We start from the raw sequence: 8894 nt of genomic DNA on the forward strand, positions 1-8894 counted from the left end.
GTAATTTCCCCCCCTAAGAATGTTTTATTATAACAAACTGCTCCAACATCCAAAATTGGGGCAAGGTATAAGATGGGTCTGACTGAGGGGCTGGGGGCTGGGGGCTGCAGCCACCTAGCTGGAGGAGGCAATGACAGTGTGCGGGGGTCACTGGTGAACAGCTGCTTCAAGCACCAGTAGGCTTCCTCCAGCCCCAGAGGCCACTTCAGGCCCCAGGAATGGCAGCAGGACTCCAGGTGGAGGTGCGGCTGCTGATCAAAAGAGCTGACTGTACTCAGTGTGACCCAGATGCCCCTGAGGTGGGGAAGCACAAGGCCAGGTGTGAGCTCCTGGGTCACCTGAGAAGGCAGCTAGGACCTGCTCCAGGTTCTTCTCACTGAAGCCATGGAGACTCAAGTCCAGTTCTGCAGTTGTGGTACCACTTCTGAGTCAACAGGGGGCTTCCCTCCTTGATGAGAATCAGCAGGTGAGGCACGCTGTAGAGACCCAGATGCAGCTGCTCCAGCTCCTGGCAGAGCAGATAATAAAGGCTGGCGGGCATGATGCTGGCACAGCTGCAAAGATCCAGCAGGTATAGGTTGGGGCAGCCATGGAGCAGGTGGTTCAGGTCCTCATAGCTCACAAAGTTGGAGGTAGAGTTAGTGAAGAAGAACTCCTGGAGGCTGGGGAAGACTGGTCTGGGGGCCGCCCCTCACCCAGAAGGCTCAGGCAGCCATATCAGGTTCAGCAGCCACAGCAGCTGTAAACGGGGGCAACCTTTCTGCTGGTAAGCTCTGGCATCAGTCGCAACAGCAATCCCCTAGCTGCCTGTCAGGCTGGAACTTGGGGCAGCAGCTGCCCAGCAGTACAGCCAAGATGCCAGCTGTCTGGAAACTACAGGTCAGCCACAGCTTGCATACTCAGGGCCCTGCCTCCTTTAGGAAACTTGCCACAGCTGTGGACTCCACTATGGAATACTGGAGGTCCACACTGTGGAGCTGGAGGCAGGTTTTGGCCAGCATGACAAGGGTGTCAGGGATCAAACTAGCAGCTGGAAATTGAGGACAATGAGCTGAGCACAGGACTTGCTAACCAGAATCAGCACGGGTATACCTGTGAATTCCAATAGATGAGGGTCAACCTCGAGAGCTGGGAGAACAAATTGGGCATAAACTATTCCATGGAAGCAAGGAGTTTCTTCTCTGCCTTAGTTCCAGGGTGTCAGCCAGCAGGGGTAACAGAGTTACTGTGTGCGGAATGCCAGCTGGGAGGTGGCCTTCAGCCAATGGCAGCACATATGGGCAACCACTGCAGAGGAGCATGGGCCCATCAGCTGCCACCAGCAGCTTTAAAATCTCCACCTGATTAAGGGCTTCTACAAAAACTTAGTTAATATGATACTTAATTTTGAAAGATTAATTGCTTCCCCTCTAAGATCAGGAACAAGATAAGAATGTTTAATCTAGCCAATTTTATTCAACATTATATTGGAGATTCTATCTAATATAACAAGACAAGAAAATGAAATAAAAGCAATTTAGATTGAAAATGTAAAAGTATCACTGTTTTTAATTGCTAAAAACATGATCATCTATGCACAACATCTGATGTCATCTACTTAAAAATAATGAAACTTAATATGTGAATATACCAAGATGGCAGGATACAAGATCAGTTGTATTTCTGTGTAATAGCTATACCTAAGTTGAAAACAAAATTAATTAAACCATACTATAGCATCAAAAATGTGAAATCCTTAGGGATAAATCTGGCAAAAGATGTGAAATACCAGTTTACTGAAAATTACAAAACATTATTGAGAAAAATTAAGGGAAATTTAAACAAATAGAGAGAGATGCTATGTTCATGGATCAAAACACTTCAATTGTTTATATATCAAGTCTCCTCAAATTGAGCTATAGAACTAACAAATTCTGGGGGTGGAAATCTTAGCATGCTTTAAAAAAAAAGACTAGCTGATTCTAAAAGTCATATAGGAATATAAATATCTAGAGCAGCCTAAACAACTTTGAAAAAAAAAAAAAGAACAGGTATGACTTAGCACTATCTGACTTAATAACACTATTTATTATAAACATAATTTAAGACAGTGTGGTATTATTTTAAAAAGTAGAGAAAGTAGATTAAGCAGACAGATTGAACATAGTCCCAAAATATACCCGCACATTTGTGGACAACTGGTTTTCAGAAATAATACAAAGGCAATTCAGTGTATAAAGAACAATCTTTTTCAAAATAAAATTGGTGGCACATTTGGATGTCCACCTGCAAATACCTGAACTTATATTGATTAGCACATCATTTACCAAGACTAACTCACAATGGAACATACACCTAAATGAAAAACCTAAAATTATGAGGCTTGTAGAAGAAAATATAGTAAAAAGATCCCTGTAACCTTGGGTTAAACAAAGATTTCTTATATCTGACATCAAAAGCATACTCTCCAAAAGAAAATTAGATAAATTTGACTTCACCAAAAATGAAAACTTCTGATCTTACTGTAGTAATATATACAATAATAAAGTTGTTAAAAATAATTTAGAAGGCTAGCATAAGGTTACTGAATTTTTATTTAATCAAGTAAATGTAGTAAAAGAAAGCCATCAGCATATTATCACTATTATTTCATAAGCAAATATGTAAAACAAAACAAGAAAATAATAAATACCAGCCCTTTTAAGTAAATTAATGTATTTCTTTTAAACTTATATTTACATTGTATTTCTTTTTCTCATTTTTCATGACTAATGAAAACTGCCTCAAAATAATAAATTTCCCTGGACTAGTCCTTGGAAACTACCAACCTTGGGAATTAGTTAAATACTGTGTGTCCTAGTCTACCTTTATAAACATTATTTATTGTAACTGGAGATATCACAGTTGCTGAAAAACAGATAATTAAAAATTTTTGGAGAACTTTAGTGAATACATTAGTATTGTTCCTTGCTGTAACAGATGTTCAATATTTGTGAATAATTGAATTAATGTCTTTGGTAGAATGCAAGTTGTCCCACAAAAAAGTTAATTTATTTTATTCCTAAGAAGTAAAGCATCCCTCACTATAATATGCTCTTGTAAATGCCTTCCCAATTAATGCAACATGCTATTTCTAACATTGCTTTTAGTACACATCTATTAAAAGGTGAAAAAATATCTTCTACTGATAGAAACTTGAACGCAATCACAAGAATGAAAGATATTATAGGAAGAATTTGTGATTCTAAATTACAAAATAAACTTGTTGGTTTGCCATTTAGGAAAACTTAAGAATAAACTTGACGAGATACAAACTCTGTGCACTGTTCTTTTACTCTTATTTTCCCATTATGAGTTGAAAGCCTAAAAATCATGCCCTGGGCTAATTTGCTTCTGGTGAAACTATAATAACTGGATATCTAATGCAGCAGTTTAAACTATGACAGTGATAAAATTTGAATATTTTCCTGTTCTATTCTTTAGAGGCTGATTTTTTATTAATTGCCCAAGGAGTGCTTTGGGTAAGTCTTTGAGATTTGATGTTAAGACAGTACTTCTAAAGTGGCCTCTGGGGAACATATATCAGAGCCAAGATGAACCTGTACAGAGCTATCTCAGCTCACAGTTGCATGGTCAAGGATTCTGCATAAACTTAAGGAACTGGAGGCAGCTTTTTGAGTAATGGGGCAGAGGCCTGAGTCAACTTGCAGTTTTAAAATAGAACAATAGAGTTAAGCAAAAACTAATAAAGAAAAATCCAAGCTCAGCGAAGCTCCTGATTAACTCCCAATTTGATGCATATGGAGTGTGGGAAAAACAGCTAAAAAGTAGGCTATTAATAGTCTGTAACTTGAAGTTTATATACCACATTCCCTCATTAAAGTGAAAGAAAAAAACCTCCCTGGAGAAATGGAGACATCCTACTAAGACCTCGAAAATTGGATGTCATTCCAGATTTGTCAATTCACTGTGGACAAGAAAACATGTCATTGATTGAAGAACAGCTAATTACAAGGTAAGAGAACTTCATCATAAGATCTATGCTCAATTCAGCCTGCCAATAGTTAAATTTCTGAAGATAAATGGTATTGTTAGAGAATATTTGCATACTCTGCTCATTAAAAGAATTAGTTTCTCATAAATTAATATGAATATTTGCATTTAAATGGACATATACCCACTGGTACAAGAGGGTGTATATATAGCATATCATATACAATTTGAGGAACAAATCAACTCAGAGAGGTCTCTTTTATGGTTCCTTTTATCTATGACCTGTTCTTCAACAACTACTGGGAGAAAATGCTGTGAGTTTGAATGGTTTACCCAATCCTGAAATTCAAGCTTGGACAGCATGAAGCACTAAAATAAGCAAGACTACAGAAGTAATGTGTGTGAGTATTAACTTTCATATATACCTATTTTATTTACAATATAAATGTTTATAGTGACAAATTCATATACCTAGACAACAATTCTGACATTGATGGGGAAGTGGGGATAGATAAATACATAATCTCTATTTTTAATATAGTGCTACTCTTTTGTATACACTCAAGGTTGTAGTTTAAGAATTTCCACTGTAAAAGCATATCTTTGCATGAATATTCATATTCTCATTTATTGTAAGGGGGGAAGAAAAAGAACCCTACATCATAAATGATGGAGAACATATATAGAGAAAGAGTCTGGTTTCTGTTGTCAAAAGAATTCAAGAAAATTATGGCAGAAAGGGTAACAGATATGGAAGTCTGAGAATGCTGGTACGACATTGAGATAATAAGCATTCTTAAAGAAGATGTCAGATAAATATATGAGTTAACAACATGATACCTGTTTCAAAGACATTGAAAAGAAAATGTACTCTAAGCAGGGCAAAATACCAAGAATTTATCAACAATCAACTTTATTATAAAATGAAAATTTACTTTGACCTTTAACAGAAATGTTAAAATTCTCCACAGCAATTCTGCATTTGTCCATTTCCCCTTATATGTCAAACATTTTGCTTTATTACTCTGAAACTATAACATTTGAATACAAAGTTTAACAACAATTTAATATTTCTTAATCTTAAACTTTTATCACTGTAAGATAAACTTCATTGTATTGACCTTGTTGAATCATTGGTTTGCTTTGCATACATTTTTATTGCATCCAAATTGAAAAATAAAACACTAAATATCATGGAGAATATTATTTGGGTTAGATTCAAATTTCTACCTTTAAGTTTTTAAAAATTTAATTGGACACATCCAAGTGAAATATATAAATAGTCATACAATACAGAATAAAGTTGCAAGAATGTTAAGACACAAAAAGGCTTGAGTGTGATAAGTAGTAGGTTAGAAAATGTAAGAGGAAGGTAAGACTAATGTGGATTTGAAATATAGTTAAGACATAGAAAAGTGGGAAGGAGAAGTCATTCTAAGGGGAAGCACATGGAAAGAAAAAACAACTGCCCTTCTTCAAATATCTATTGAGAACAATTGATGTGCCAGGCACTGTATCAACATGCTAGAAAACAGAAGTGAGTAGGACAAAGTCCATGTTCCCTAGGAACTCACTATCTATTGGTAGTGGAAATCACGTTTTGCTTTCTGCCTTTCTTAACTCCAGAATCTTGGTTTTTCTTGAAAATTCCGTTTTCTGCTGCTTTCAGATCATCTGATTCAGGTTGATTCAAAACTACTTGACCCCCAGTCCCAGCTCCTGGAGTAACCATGACCAAGTCATTCCAGTAGATGAGGATCATGAGACTGTTACCAGAACTATTGAAAAGAATGAACTCTCTGTAGGAGTTGCTAGGCTGGTAGAATATAGACACCTGGTGGCCAGTTGCCCTCCATGAAGAGGGAACTGGCCTATTGATAAAGCCTGTGAAGAAATCAGAGTCAAAAAACAGAAATTAGTGGATTTTTTAATATCACTAGGGCACCTGGATCCATCTGTACAGTCACAAATTATTTTGGAAAGGAATATTGCAACTTCTACTCAAATTTAAAGTACACACACCCCTTCACCCCAATAATCTCACTTTTAGGAATAGATCCTTTAGGAATATAAGCCTAAGGTTATACATAAAAAGTTGTTTATTAGAGGCAGTTTGTAGCTGAAAAGCCTGGAAACCTGAATGCCAATGAGGAAATTGTTGATTCAGCCATATTATGGACTAAGATCCAACTATTAAAAAATGGAAATGAAAGATCAGGAATAATGTGTGTGATGTATCTTTAAGTTGGAAAACTTTCAGAATAGTAGGTCCAATTTACTAAAAATATTTTTAATAAAATTAAACATTAAAAACCTTATATGCCTGCAAGCCATTAACATTGACTTGCTCAAGTGATTAAGAGCATTTGTGTTGCTTTACTTGTCACAAAGCACACATACTACTTTATGATTATAAAAATTACTGAAAAAGTAATATATTTAATTTAAAGTAGGACATAGGACTTTGGAATAAGTTTAGGTTAAGTCAATTACCTTCTATGAGCCTCAACTTGCTCAATTGGGAAAATAATGTGTATCCCATAAAACTGTTGAGTAAGCTTAATTAAATAACACATATATGGCTCCTAGCACAGAACTCTGTTCATAGTAGGGACTCAATAAATGTTAGTTATAAACATAGAACTGTAGAGAACTGAGGATTGAATGTCCATCAAATGTTTACATTTAGATACAGGAGAGAGAAGTATTGGGAAAGGCAATTACTAGAAAGATAACACACTGTGATGTTCAGGAGCACAGGCATTACAGCATGGCAATTCCTGAATCTGATTCCTGCCTTTTCATTTATTTCCTGTATTACTTGGGGTACATTTGCCATTCTCGATATTAATTTCCTCAGCTGGAAAGCCAAAGAAAGTGAGGAACAAGTATATAAAGCCACTGAATTGGTAAGAAAGGTATCACCAGAATACCTGAAAGGAGAAGTTTCCATCTTATAGTGGTTGAGAAAGGGGAAAAAAAAATTGATAAACAAGAACATGAAAGCAGGGGATGTAGACTCTCATTGGAAACTTGTGCTAAAGAAGACTGGAGAGGAAACTGCAGAATTAGAATAAAATGATGTCTTCAGGAAGGTAATCATATCAGTGTAAACACAAAAATAAAAAGCTGGTCAATATAAAAATATTGATGGTCCTATAGATGAGCGCAGCCACCAAATGGCCAAAGAACTGGGGAAGGCTAAAGTCCTAGGTGCTGCCTGGTGGGGGTTCCTCTGAGAAAACACCACTGGAAAAGGCCACCACTGGAAAGACTTCATGATGCCAACAGGGCATCTCAATCTGAGAGAGGGAGGAGAGATTAAAAGAAAAAGAGAGAGGACAACTAGCAAGATGACGGTGGAGTAAGGCACTCCTAGAGTCAGCTCCTGCTACAGGGCAGTTAGGAAATACCCAGACTTATCTGAGCTAGCTGAAGACCTGTTTGGGGGCTTCAAGAGGCCAGAAGGGCATCCTGCAACATCCTTGAAGGAATGGAAGAAGGAGGAGGCTGTCCATCTGCAGAGAAGACTCGTAAGTAGAGCGCTGCATGCCACGGAGGCCAGTGCCCTCCTCCACTGGAGGCACAAGACGCCTTGGGAGCTGTTCTGTGGCTGGAATTGAAAGCTTCACTTCCCCAAAACAGGGGAGGAAGAGCCAGTTGGGCACCAACTTCAGCTTCAACTTCAGAGGAGTAAATTCAGCGGGCTACAGTATAATCTGAGAACAGCTGAAGTTTGAACCCAAGTCAGAAAGAGGCTGGGAGCTGCCATCTTATCTCAGCACCTGGCACAAGGGGAAGTGGGGCGGAGTGAGAATCCCAGTGCTGCTGGGGACTGGCTTCTTCCCATCCAGGTCAGATTGCAGGTCTAGCCTAAGCCCCAGTGCCACCTCTGACAAGGAGGAAGCTGCAGGGACCTGCACTGTCTTCTCACGAAATTGCCAGCCAAGCTGCGGAGGCTGGTGATTTCCTACTCTGGTGGCACAAGCCACCCCGGGAGCCATTCTGTGATTGGAATTGGAAGCTCCATTTCCCAAAAACAAGGGAGGAGGACACGGTTGGCTGTCAATTTCAGCTACTGATTGGTAGACTTGGATGGCTAAGGAATAAACCAAGGAATAGCTAGGGTATGAATCTGTCCAGATTGGAAAGGAAAGAGGGCAGTGACAGCCATTTGACTCCGCCCCTAGCGTGAGGGGAAGCCTCGCTGACCAAACATCACAATGATGATAGGAACTGGTTTCTTTCACCTGAATCAGCCTCCAGCCCTAGCCTTGGCTTCAGCCCCGCCTCTGGCAGGGAGTAGAGTGGCTAGCTCTGCACCAGCCTATCCAGGTAAAGTTTGGGTACCTTTGGCTGCCACAAACTGAATAATCTGAAGTCTACCAGGGCAACAGTGGTCATCTTGGACCCACACTGCATAGATTACTGCCCACACCTGCAGCTCCATCCCCATCCAATGCAGGGGAGAAAGGGGCATGAAGCTTCATCGGTCTCTCTGGGCAACCACAGTCTAGGCCTGCACGACTTGGATTATTCCACACAGCTGTGACTCTGTCCCTACTTCTGGGAAACGATAATGTTGGGAGAAGCTTCATTGGTCCCCGGGGCAATGAGGGCAGCTTTAGCCTCCACAGTTTATAGCACCAGTTACATCCTTGGCTCCTACTGCACAACCAGCAAGGGAGAGAGGGCAGGAAGCCCTAAACTAAAGAGAAAAACTGCACCCAGAATAAATATTCTAGTAAGCCAGATGCCAAGACACAAACAAAAAATTACAATCCACACCAAGAAACAGGAAGATATGGCCCAGTTAAAGGAACAAGATAAGCCTCCAGATGACATAAAAGAGTTCAGACAACTAATCATAGAGGTTCAAACAAATCTCCTTAATAAATTCCATGAGATGGCTAAAGAGATTA

The 8894-nt window shown here is 39.2% G+C and overlaps 1 pseudogene; it reads right to left on the reverse strand.

The window, feature by feature from the left end:
* Positions 1 to 274: 274 nt before the first annotated feature.
* On the reverse strand, positions 275 to 7976 carry LOC111767301 (F-box/LRR-repeat protein 6-like; annotated as a pseudogene).
* Positions 7977 to 8894: the final 918 nt, after the last annotated feature.

This window comes from Dasypus novemcinctus, chromosome 8 (assembly GCF_030445035.2).
Source record: "Dasypus novemcinctus isolate mDasNov1 chromosome 8, mDasNov1.1.hap2, whole genome shotgun sequence".
Lineage (NCBI taxonomy): Eukaryota > Metazoa > Chordata > Mammalia > Cingulata > Dasypodidae > Dasypus > Dasypus novemcinctus.